Below are 13,786 nucleotides of genomic sequence, written 5' to 3' on the forward strand. Positions count from 1 at the left end.
CCACTGTTGGGATACAGATGCTTGGTAACAGCAAAGGAAGCCTACCATTGGGGTTGTTTCTTCACTGAATTGGGGATTCCAGTATCTTGTAGACATGTACATTCGTTTTCGTCCGAATGCATTTTCGTCCGAATTTCAGGTATTTTCGTTATCGTTTTAACAAACGATAACGAAAGCACAGAAAACGAAAACCGAAAGATCCGACATAAACAAATGCTTTATTTTCGTTTTCGTTGCGGTCGAATGTGCCTAACCTTAACTCTATTAGTCCAATATTATTCTACATAAAGAGAAAAGATTCGACATAGAGAGAAAAGATTCAACATTATAGAGACATGAAGAAGAGTCGACATAGAGAGAAAAGATTCGACATAGAGAGAAAAGATTCGACATAGAGAGACATGAAGATTCGACATAGAGAGACATGAAGATTCGACATAGAGAGACATGAAGATTCGACATAGAGAGACATGAAGAGTCGAAATGTTTTATTTTATTTTATTTTTTTAAGATTCTGTCGAATCTTCTTTTTTTTTTTCTTTAGAACATTCGACAGACACCATAAACCTTCAATGATTTTATAGTAAAATTTGTTATTTTTTTTTAAAGATTCTGTCGAATCTTCTTTTTTTATTCTTCTTAGAACATTCGACAGACACCATAAGCCTTCAATGACAGATTCTACCTTAATTGTGCCTAACCTTAACTCTATTAGTCCAATATTATTCTACATAAAGAGAAAAGATTTGACATAGAGAGAAAAGATTGGACAATTTAGAGACATGAAGAAGAGTCGACATAGAGAGAAAAGATTCGACATAGAGAGACATGACAATTCGACATAGAGAGACATGACGATTCGACATAGAGAGACATGAAGATTCGACATAGAGAGGCATGAAGATTCGACATAGAGAGACATGAAGAGTCGAAATGTTTTATTTTATTTTATTTTTTTAAGATTCTGTCGAATCTTCTTTTTTTTTTTCTTTAGAACATTCGACAGACACCATAAACCTTCAATGACAGATTCGACCTTAATTTGGATTAACTAAATAAATTAATTTTTCGGACGAAAACGAAATTACGAAACAAAATATTTCAGTGTGCACATGTCTAGTATCTTGTTGAGCATGAAAAGCTCTTCAGGGGGATTGTATATTACTATTTCATATTTTCTTTCTTTTTTTATTTATTACAGGTATTTATATAGTGTCAACAATTTATGCAGCGCTTTATATATATACAGTATATTGTACATTCACATGGCTCTCAAGGACCTTACAATCTAATTCCCCATACCAGTAAAATGACATAAGAGCCAGGTCAGTTGATAGATCTTCCTACCAATTTACATAACGTCTTTACCTGGCCAATCTCTGCCTTTAATAAATACTCCTAATTTAAAAACTGGTTACAAAAAAGGAAATTTGATTATAAGCTCCATTGGGTAGCCGTAGTTGTGCCTGAATAAAATGTTCTCTATAATGTTAATTAAGATCTTTAATAACGAGGATGTATGCCTGTCTCATTGTTTGGTTAACTTGAAAGGTGAAATATCATATAATTCAGGTTTCTAGGGATAAGAAATGTAGCAAGATGTGAATGAAATAGCAGGCAGTTCTAAAGATTATCACTGCGACTGTGAAAATGTCTAACCCCTTTTTTCTGCAAGTACAACCCCTGTGCCCTTTCGAAAGTCCTGTCCTAGTTCACTAATAATACAGGAGGCTTAGGCAGGGCAGTAATAGACTTTTTAAAATATAAGGCTGACATGATTCATCTATACTTAGAACACACGAAGTGTACTGTTTAATTGTTAAATTGTTTAGGCATCAATTTATTTCAAATTAATAAATTATAGCTCTAGAATGGTCCTAAAGGGATTTTTTTTTTTATCTCAGATGCTGTTGTAAGTGATTAAACATCTTACAAATTTACTAAAGGAAATAAATCTAAATTCCTTTTAAAATCTGGACCACAGCTCACTTGTGAAGCATAGGAAATTGTGCTTGACAGATGCAATCATATGCAAATAGCTGTAGAAGAGGTGAAATTATCATCTGCAAACATTGGGCCAAAATTCCATCTGCCACCTCCTGAGGAAGGGCTCTTAATAAATTCTAAGACAGCAAAGTGACACACATCTTAATCAAGACTTAATCCCAGGAATTAATTCTATGTGAGTTTATGCATAATTCCGGTGGCGATGCTTAAAAAAACCATGGCAGTTTCAGCGGCAGATGGACTCTCTGGACTTCATGCAAAGGCATTAAACAGAGACAGAGAGTGGGAAGACCCCTGAAATGTCAGTCCTTGTACACAAATGCTGGGCACTGCACAACCCACAGCGTCTATGGCTGACTTCAAAGGTTGGACTTCCAATTATTACGACATGGGAACTGCATACAAATCAATGCAAATACATCTGCTATTAGACTGTCTTTTGAAAAAAAGTCAGTTCTATAAAAAATAAAAAGACAGAAAAAAAAGGAAAGGTATTCTGGATTTATACAGTGTCTGTAAAACACTTTTAGGGTGGGCTGGAGTACAACTTTGCAATGTGAAAAGATCATTTCGTAAGAGATCTGTTAATGACCTAGAACCATTTTACACATATTGACATCACTTTAAATATACATCTAGCAACAAAAAATGTATGAACATTAAAGAAACCTTGGCTCGTTCACCTTCTAAGTCACTGACCCTAGGGACGCATTCAGTAATTCAGAACTCCTGATTTTTTTACTTCTTCTTGATCACTGGCTTAAGCCTTGTACACACAACTGGTTTTCCCGGGCAGGAAAACTGCCAGGAGAGCTTTTGGCCGGGAAAACCGGATGTGTGTATGCTTCCTGGCAGTTTTCCCATCAAGAGAACAGCCAGGAATCCCGTCGGGAAAATAGAGAACAGTGGTGTTTTTTTTCTGCCAGATCTACTACTTACCTATGGGAAAGACTGCGAGGCAGTGCCGATGGAGCATACACACGGCCAGGATTCCTGGCCAAAGCTCCATGGCAGTTTTCCTGCCGGGTTCTTGGCTTTCCCCTTTCTCGGCTGACTTTTTACCGCTAAGAAAATCGAGCGTGTGTACAGGGCTTAAAAGTGTTGGAGACAAATTGCATGATGCCCAATGACAGTGATAACCTTGCTGAAACTAATATTGTTACAAGATTAAAAAGCCTCCTTTGCATGTCATTTTTCAATTTATCGTCAAAACAGGTGTCTTTTTTTTCATACTTAGTATGGGAAACACAGGGTTCTTAAAGTATCTCTAAACTCAAGAACAGAAAATATAATACAGTGCAGCTTCTCAGTCCTTAGATATTGGGGCTGCATTAGCTTTAATTTTTTCAGACTCAAGCCCTGTACACACAGGCCAGAATCTCGTCAGGAAAAAAACGTTGTTTTTCCTGACGAGATTCTTGGCAAGAACGCAGTGACGTCATCGCGTACGACGAGCATGCGCTCGTCACATTCGATGCCGTCGCCGCCATCTTGCTGCACCCTACCTATGCCTAGGAAGGTCATTTCGAGCATGCGCAGGTTTCCATGGCGAGGTAAGTATACACACGCTCGGGTTTCTCGGCAGGAAAACACTGCCGACAATCTCACGATGACAAAATAGAGAACATGTTCTCTATTTTTCTCGTCTAGATTCTGGGCAGTTTTTTTGATGAGAAACCTGAAAGCCTCATACACACGCACGGTTTACTCGGCAAGAAAGTTCTGCCAGCAGTTTTCTTGCTGGTTCTTGCCAAGAAAACCGAGCATGTGTACGAGGCTTCAGTACATTTTCTTGAAAGGGTTTGAAAACCCTCATTTTTTTTAAGTAACAAACATATCATACTTACCTCCACTGTGCAGCTCGTGTTGCTCATCGTCTTCTGGGGTCCCCCGACGGCTCTCGTGGCTCCTCCTTGCATCGGTTAACAGAAGTGCTCTCCCGGGGGGTTACTATGCGGGTGCGCTCCGGAGTCCAGCATTTGATTGACAGCAGCGGGAGCCATTGGCTGCGCTGCTATCAATCTATCCAATCAAGAGCTGAGAACCCCCGGACAGAGAGGTACAGTGTGTCTCCGCTAAGGGAATGAGGGGCTCAGGTGAGTAAAACGGGGGGGCTGGGGGACCGGACGGTGTCAGAAGTTTTTTCACCTTAATGCATAGGATGCATAGGTGATAAAACACAAGGTTTTACAATCCCTTTAAGTACAGAGGCATTTCTGTTAATCCTGATAAAATTCAGTACACCTTAACTCTCTGTGTACTGAACTGAAATATTAAACAATGTTATCAGGAGGAGATCAAATACCACTAAAAGAAAGATTTATTTGTGGGGAAAAACAGGACATCAATTTTGTTTGGTTACAGCCTCGCACGACTGCGCAATTGTCAGTTAAATCGATGCAGTGCCATATCGCAAAAAATGGCCTAGTCATTAGGGGGGAAATCCATCCGGTACCATACGTAGTTAAGGACCCTTCAGCACCTAGGCTTGCTTAGAATGTACACAGAGCTCTACATTTTCATCTCAGTATATTACAAAATTTTGAAAACATGCAGGTAAGAAGCCTCTATTGCAAAAAAAGGATAGTATGTCTCTTTTGCAATAAAAAAAACCCACCTGTTCACAAAATTTGAAGTTTCTTCCCTCCCAACCCCAATTTACTGCCCCTACTTCCCTTGGAGCATCCCCTACCACCTTTATTAAAAAAACAATTGTATAAATACTTTTTTTTACAGGAATCTTTGGTCTGGCCACACAATGTCATGGGTTCTCTCTATCCTCTCCTTCTTTTAACAGTGGTCAAGTTCCAAATGCTGCAGAGAGCAGGACAACATAACGATAAGTCTCTTTTTCTGAAGCATTGTCCTGTGAGCCCAAGGTGGCTTTATTGTGAACTCCCAGTGGGTAGGAGTCTAGCCTTCCTAGGACATGAAATTTGTTGAATGATGCTGGGCACAGAATCACAGAGGGGTACGTTTGTGGGACAAAGAGCCAAAGCAAGGGTGGCTTTTAATTGGTAAAAGTCATGAGCAATTGATTTTTTAGATTGAGTTATTATTTCAGCATTTTTCTCAACCTCAATTTCATGTGACTTCCCAATTTTTACAAGTTTAATATGTCATGACTGTATTTTGATATGAGATATTAATATTACATTTAGAGATTTATAGATTAGCCTCTAGATGCAGATTTAGGATTAAGGGTTAGGGTTAAGATGAATTTGCTCCCCCCCACCTCACTCTGTTCTGGCTGGGAACTAAAGAAAATACCAAGTACTCGAGGTTAAAGGGTCACTAAAGGAATTTTTTTTTTAGCTAAATAGCTTCCTTTACCTTACTGCAGTACTGGTTTCATGTCCTCATTGTTCGTTTTTGCTTTGAAGTAGCTGTAATTCTGCTGTGATCTCCACACTTCCTGGTTGCCTGTTTCCTTATAACCATCATACTGGGAGATTTTCACGGTGGTCTAAGCTGTCATTACTGTGTGTCTAAAACTCCTCAGAACCAATCAGATTCATTTTAAAAACAAAACACTGCCCTGGATTTGTTTGTTTTTGTTCTGTGAGTCTTCCCGACTCACCTCTCACCCGGAACTTCATGTATGTACCTTTGAAACCGAAAGTGAAACTAGAGGCACATTATATGATAGATTAAATTCAATTTTTAATCATTTTTAACTTTTATGTCTCTATACCCAATAAACAGTCATTTCAGCAAAAATTTTGTTTTCCTTTAGTGACCCTTTAAGGAGGAGAATGTTACTCGCTCCATGTGACAGCACTGGGTTGATCTGTGCTGTTATGCAGACATATTATATTAAGCTATAACACATATGACTGGTAGTTTACACAGGACTTTCTGCACCAAAGTGAACCTGTTGCTTTTCCCTGCATGGGCTTGTGTAGACAAGCAAATGAGCACCTGCAGAATGTATTCCCCTTCTACTGTTCCTAGGTTTAACCTAATTTCAAGCTGCATTAAGCTGCTTTTTGCATTTCCATGGTCTTTTATGGGGAGTAAAGCAGGTGGTAGAGGCGGAGGTGGAGGGCAGCAGCAAGTTCAAGCACTGGAGGCTGTCTGGGGGTGGATCTGATTTTATTTATTATATTTTTTAACAGGTACTTATATAGCACAGTCAATTTACGCAGAGCTTCACACATATATGCATCAGTCCCTGCCCTCAAGGAGCTTACAATCTACAGTCCCTACCTCACATTCATATATACACATACTAGGGCCAATTTAGATAGGAGCCAATTAACCTATCAGCAAGTCCATACTAGAACCAATTTAGACAGGAGCCAATTAACCTACCAGCATTACTTTGGGAGGAAACCGGAGTACCTAGAGGAAACCCACATAAACACAGGTAGAACATGCAAACTCCAGGCAGGTAGTCTTATGGTTGGGAGTCAAACCAGCAAGCCTAGTGCTGTTAGGCAGAAGTGATTACCACTTAGCTGCTGTGCGCTTATTTTAACGACAGGACCCAAATGATGCTTGTATTTGACTGGATTTCTAACACAATATGATAAAATCCATATGATTTTCTTTCAGATGTTCTGTTCCTAGTTATCCATATGTAAACTAAAACCAAGCTATTTACATCTGTTGAAGTCATACCGGTACCGGTTTGTGGCAGTGGCGGTGCATCCATAGTGGGCGCAGGAGCGCCGCCCCCCTCTCGCTCTTGCACCGCCACTGAAAACAATACATAGATTCATGCATTGCATGAATGGCACAGTGGCGAAAATGGCATGGCACAGTGGCTGCGTTTGGCATTGCACAGTGGCGACAATTGATGGGCAAAGTGGCGACAATGGCATGGCACAGTGGCTGCATTTGGCATGGCACAGTGGCGACAATAAATGGGCACAGTGGCGACAATGGCATGGCACAGTGGCGACAATTGATGGCACATTGGCTGCGTTTGGCATGGCACAGTAGCGACAATGGCATGGCACAGTGGCAACAATTGATGGCACAGTGGCTGCGTTTGGCATGGCACAGTGGGGACAATTGACGGGCACAGTGGCGCCAATGACATGGCACAGTGGCGACAATTGATGGCATGGCACAGTGGCGACAATTTATGGGCACAGTGGCGACAATTGATGGCACAGTGGCTGAGTTTGATGGCATGGCACAGTGGTAACAATTGATGGGCACAGTGGCTGCGTTTGATGGCATGGCACAGTGGCGACAATTTTATGACACAGTGGCTGCGTTTGATGGGCACAGTGGCTGCGTTTGATGGGCACAGTGGCGGCAATTGATGGGCACAGTGGCGGCAATTGATGGGCACAGTGGCCACGTTTGATGGGCACAGTGTGGCTGCAATTGATGTTTTTTTTTTTTTATTTGTTTGCGCCCCCCAAAAATTTTGAGCACCAGCCGCCACTGGTTTGTGGTAAAGATGATTTCTCTATTCTGAGGACATAATGGGCAATCTTTTGGGGGTCTGTAGTCACAAAAACATTAGAAACTCATACTTTGTGCCATAATGCATTGCTAGTTGTATTGCCTTGATCTGTAATAAAGTAAGGTCGTTCCTAATCTCTGTGCCTCCTAAGGCCTTAAAAACAAAAAACAATGATTATTCTTTAAACATTTTTAATTTTGCTTCTAATAAAATCAATTTTTCATCAGCACAAATACCCAAGATATTATATAAAAAATTCTCAGTGTTTGTAGAAGGAATGTTTTTAGGTATTTTATCCTGGCACTTCACAATCGGTCCTGGCTTCCCATGTAGATGAGCTTTGTTGTGGTGAAGGTGGAAAAGTCAGAGCTTGACAAGAAGGATGGGTAAGTAATGAGATCCCAGTGCTTCTGAGAGGTGTTAACTGCCCTTGGATAAAGACATAGCCACATCTTCAGATCTCCATTACGTATTTTGCTCATAATGTTGCTATTTCAGTCTGAATGTCACCTATAAAAGAAGAGGTCTCGCTCTCCCGGGGAGCTCTAAATAGAAGCCTTGCTAGATAATCTTTGATTTATAGGCTAACGAGACCCAGGGTTTAGAGTGAGTCTGCAAACTGCCAGGGGGGTTTCCAAGCCAAGAAACCACGCACTGGTTTGGCAGTACATTGGGGAATTTGTGTGTCCATTTGCTGGGTGGGGACGGGGACTTAACCCCTTAACCACACTGTGTATGTAGACATCTGACAGTTCCTGTCCCTAATAGCAACAATGTGGGCAACAAACCAGCATTTCTCTGCATTATTTTATTGTGTCCCCTTCTTTGACAATAATTATATACCATATATACTTTAGTATGTGTCAGTTTACAGCAGGGATCCTATAAAGTATTTACACTCAACCTGTGATTTCTAGATGTGTTTAAATCCACTCCTCATGCTATTCTATGATACAGTAAAAGAATACATTAGGTTTTGTAAAAAAACGGCATACTATTATAATGTGTATTGGTTGACGAGCAGGAATATCGTACCTTGAACCTGTTAGGAAGTAAATGATAGGAGTACATTTACAAGTGGTTGAAATTCTGTGCTAGATAAAAAATAAAAAAGTAAAATTAAAAGTAAAATTTAAATGGTGGTTGAATTAGCAAATAATCCTGTTGTCCACATTATGCCTATAGTATTGTAGGGGTGTGTGGCTCATACAGCGACTGCAGAGAATTACTAATTTCTGAGCATATAAACAGGTAGTAGAAGTGACTACAGGAGAATGGCTTTATTACATCTTCAGCATCAAATAAACATAGATTGCATTTTCACAGTAAAAAAAAATGCTCCTTGCGTTTAGCTCCATAAAATAATAGCTTGTACTTGCATGCTTGCCATCATGCAGTCTCTCAATATCAACATAGTCTACATGCAGCTAAAAAGCAGCTATCACTTTAGAATAAGTAGGCTATTTTTCAGGCAGTGCATTTACTTGGTGAGCTGCACCTATCAATCAAGATCTTCAATAGGAGTATAAACACCATATACGCCACCATATATGAAAAAAATGAATTTACTATATATTGCAACAGATACAAAAGTATTCCAACTTAGCTCAGTGCTCACCATGGAGTGGTCAAAGGAACCATAACTGATTTAATGGATTTGCAGTTTCACTGTACCGGCTGTGTGTACTTATGTGCATGGGTTAATCTTTAAAACAGACATATTGTGCAGAATGAGAACGCGAGAATGAGTTATTGCGAATGCATATACGCAAAAATGTGTGTAAATTCGTGCACATACATACAAGAAAAAAAACGTCTGAAAAATTAGATGCTCAAACAGAAGTTTCATGTGCAAATAGGTAGATGTTTTATGCAGAATTAAGTTACATAAATAAATATTAACAACAACTTTAACAATATGAACATAAAGCATAATTCATTGATCTGACTGTGATAAATAAAATAAGGATAAAATATGATTGGCTACTATAGGCATTGTACACATCATTACTGCCTTGTTAAGTAAATATTTTAATGTTATATTAAATATAGCATTACAAAAATTAAAACAGTGAACTACACCTTCACTGATTTAGGATGCAGAGAGAATTACAGTGGAGCACAGCACTGAACAGGGGAGCACTTAACAAGCTGGTGATTGGTTGCTAGGTGGTCCGAGCGATACCATATATGTGTATATTATTTGTTGTTTGTACCCATACTACAGGCTAGAAACAATAGTGCGCATTTTGCTTTTTTTTTTGTCCTACCTAAAACACACTGACACTTAGGCCCCATACACACGGGAGGATTTATCCGCAGATACGGTCCAGCGGACCGTTTCCACGGATAAATCCTCTCGAGGATTTCCGCGGATTTCCATGCGATGGAGTGTACTCACCATCGAATGGAAATCCGCGCCGAAATCCTCTGGCGATGACGTGTCGCGCCGTCGCCGCGTCATAATCGTGCGACGCTGTCATATAAGGAATTCCACGCATGCGTCGAATCATTACGACGCATGCGGGGGATCCCTTCGGACGGATGGATCCGGTGAGTCTGTACAGACCAGCAGTTCCATCCGTTGGGATGGATTCCAGCGGATAGATTTGATAGCATGTCATCAAATATTTATCTGCTGGAAATCCATCCCAGGGGATAAATATCCGCGGAAACAGATCCGCTGGAGTGTACACACCATAGGATCTATCCGCTGAAACCCATTCGCTGGGATTTTTCAGCGGATGGATTCTATCGTGTGTATGGGGCCTAATACTAAAAAGGCAAAGTGCAGTGAGGCCGCATATATGTGTTATGTCGGCTTCAAGGGGTTAAAGTGATTTTAAAGACTCAAGGTTTTTTACCTTCATGCGTTCTATTCTATTCTGTTCTATTTTTGTGAACCTGCGACCAATACCGCTAGGTCATAATTTTAGCATTCACCCCACTGAGATATTAGACGGTGAATGTTCCCAGTCATCTTCTTATTTTTACTTACTCATATCGACCCCCCCGGCGGGGATATCCATTAGAGCTACACATGTCGTATCTATAGTTGCTTACTAGTGCAGCTGAACCATGGCCTCCCTTGATAGGCCCTCAAGACGAAATACGTAGACCTAAGCCTTAGGTCACTCGGGGGATGTCTTGTATTTTTTAAATACCTAGTTAATCACATCCTTGCCCATGTCAGTGTGATATGTTTGATGTGCTGTACCCCTGCGTGGATGATTGACTGGTTTGTTCTTGGGCTTTTTTTACAATAAAAATGATTGTACCACAAGAGGGGACCTCATCAACGTCCTCCTATAGGGGTGTGATTTGAATAATTGCAATAGCAACCATTCAGGTGTTTATATATTTTTTAACCCACACTGGAAAAATGACAGCCATTTTTCTTAAAGCGGGGGTTCACCCGTACATAACACTTTTTACCCTTAGCTTGATGCTCATTTTGTCTAGGGGAATCGGCTAGTTGTTTTAAAATATGAGCTGTACTTACCGTTTACGAGATGCATCTTCTCCGCCGCTTCCGGGTATGGGCTGCGGGACTGGGCGTTCCTATTTTGATTGACAGTCTTCCGAGAGGCTTCCGACGGTCGCATCCATCGCGTCACGATTTTCCGAAAGAAGCCGAACGTCGGTGCGCAGGCGCAGTATAGAGCCGCACCGACGTTCGGCTTCTTTCGGCTACTAGTGACGCGATGGATGCGACCGTCGGAAGCCTCTCGGAAGACTGTCAATCAAGAAGGAACGCCCGCTCCCGAAGACCCATACCCGGAAGCGACGGAGAAGATGCATCTCGAAAACGGTAAGTACAGCTCATATTTTAAAACAACTAGCTGATTCCCCTAGACAAAATGAGCATCCATCTAAGGGGATTGTTTGAAAAAATAGTTTTATGGGTGAACTCCCGCTTTAAGTTGTCAATTGTTCCTTACATAGGATATCCCCGTTATAGCACACACATGAATAGAGGGCAGTTATGCTACCAACTGTCCACTGTCTACAATCATAGCAGGGTTCTGTTACACCTTATGACACAATACGTCTATCAGTGCATGCTAACCAATTAACCCGATCATTTTACAAATGGATATACTCATATGATTATACATCAATCATACAAGTATTAATGGCACAAATAAAGGTAATTAGCACAGAGCAGTTGATACATTTAAATATTGATGGAAATTAGAGACTGTTGGAAGAAAGTTCATTGGGAACTAAGTCATAGATCACATTCCACACTACACAGGTTTTTAGTTAAGTACGGCCACTTCAAATATTTGTGGCTTATTCCATAGCTCAGTCACAAGGTTCACATACACTAATATCCTGCGGGTGGTTGTAGGTTCCTTGAAGATATATTTTGTGTGTGTGCACAGTCAGAAAATATTTCGATCACTTTAAATGGGTTTGACCAGCCCTGGTGTTAAATGATAAACACTTGAAAGAAGCAGGGTGTTCCTGACCCATCACACATGACTTGCAGCTAAAAAAAAACCTGGCGCTATCCTGTTAGGCCCAAAATATTTCCTAAACAGTTTTTCAAGCATCTCTCTTTGGACCATTATTCATTTAGTTAACAAATACGGTGACTTAAAGGAGTTGTAAATTAAAAAATGTTTTCACCCTAATGCAATCTATGCATTAAGGTGAAAAAACATCTGATGCTGCCAGCCCCCCCCCCCCCAGCCCCGTTATACTTACCTGACCCCTCGAAAGTCCCGCGCGGTCCCGAGATTCTCTTCGCCGCTCAGCCTGGCCACTGATTGGCTAGAGCGGATGGGATTGAGAGCAGCGCAGCCAATGGCTGGCCCTGCTGTCAATCACATCCAGTGACACGGTGCGCCGAGGGGCCGGGCCGAGTGATACAGTGAGCGGCTATGGCCGCTCGCTGTATCACGGGAGCGCGCAATTAGCTCTCGCATGACTGTGGTTACTAATTGCGGGGAGGACCGAGACAGCCGCCGAGGGACCCCAGAAGACGTGGATCGGGGCCACTCGGTGCAAAACGAACTGCACAGTGGAGGTAAGTATAACATGTTTGTTATTTTAAACACATTTTTTTTTCCTGTACAAACGCTTTAATCATCTGAATAGTTATTATTATATTATTAATATAGTATTTACATGATTTTCCAAATGCTGGTATCTCTCAAGCTTGGTTCTGTACCTGTCGCATACCTACCACGCTTGTGTGTTATTTGGTAACACTGTAGAAATTTTTTATTGTATAACATGTAAAGTTACCATCATACGCAATGACTGACCACACATTAGCCATTAGTTTATCTAAAGTCAAAACTTTTATTTAAAGTGGTATCAAACCTTCATTTTTTTTGTGGAGGTTCACCCTAAAACCTTTTTTTTTTACATTAGATTCATGCTCATTTTGTCAAGGGGAATCGGGTCGTTTTTTTTAAATCAAAGCCGTACTTACCGTTTTAGAGATACATCTTCTCCGCCGATTCCGGGTATGGGCTGCGGGACTGGACGTTCCTATTTGATTGACAGTCTTCTGACCCATACATCGCGTCACGATTTTACGAAAGTAGCCGAACGTCGGTGCGCAGGCGCCGTATAGAGCCGCACCGACGTTCGGCTACTCGTGATGCGATGTATGCAATCGTCGGAAGCCTGTCGGAAGACTGTCAATCAAATAGGAACACCCAGTCCCGAAGACCATACCCTGAAGCGGCGGAGAAGATCGCTCTCTAAAACGGTAAGCACTGCTTCGATTTAAAAAAAACTACCCGATTCCCCTTGACAAAATGAGCCTCAATCTAATGTTAAAAAATTTTTTTTGGGTGAACTCCCGATTTAAGCACTAGCTGGCCAGCCGCCGTCATTATACGGCTGCAGGTCGGCTCTCCTGCGCAAAGTGCTTGCGTCCGCTGCATGTTGCAGGATCATGCCCGCGGGTCGGACAGATTCGATGTCCACCAGCGACCCGCAATCGCTTATTACAGAGGCAGAATGGGGAACTGCCTTTGTAAACAAGGTGATTTCCCGTTCTGACTGACTGACAGAGATCTACTGTTCCTAGTAATCGGGAACAGTGATCTCTGTCATGTCCCTGGCAGCCCATCCCCCCTACAGTTAGTACACACCCAGGGAACGCAGTTAACCCCTTGACTGCCCCCTAGTGTTAACCCCTTCCCTGCCAGTGACATTTATACAGTACATAGAAAATAAGTGTAGCGCTAAAAAAATGAAAAAAAAAAAAACTGTATGAATAAGTCTTATAGCAAATGGAGTGGGAACACCACAAGTGTTCATATAATCAGCTAAACACAGTGCAGGATGATTAAAGTCTGTAAAAACAATCCAAACAATCCAGCTGAAAGTGAC

The 13,786-nt window shown here is 41.2% G+C and overlaps 1 protein-coding gene across 1 annotated transcript in view; it reads left to right on the forward strand.

Annotated features, from left to right (window-relative positions):
• The window catches only part of PITX3 (paired like homeodomain 3), a 120,779-nt gene that overhangs the window by 64,708 nt on the left and 42,285 nt on the right, over positions 1-13,786 (forward strand). The window lies entirely within an intron of this gene.

This window comes from Rana temporaria, chromosome 8 (assembly GCF_905171775.1).
Source record: "Rana temporaria chromosome 8, aRanTem1.1, whole genome shotgun sequence".
In the NCBI taxonomy this organism is placed as follows: Eukaryota; Metazoa; Chordata; class Amphibia; order Anura; family Ranidae; genus Rana; species Rana temporaria.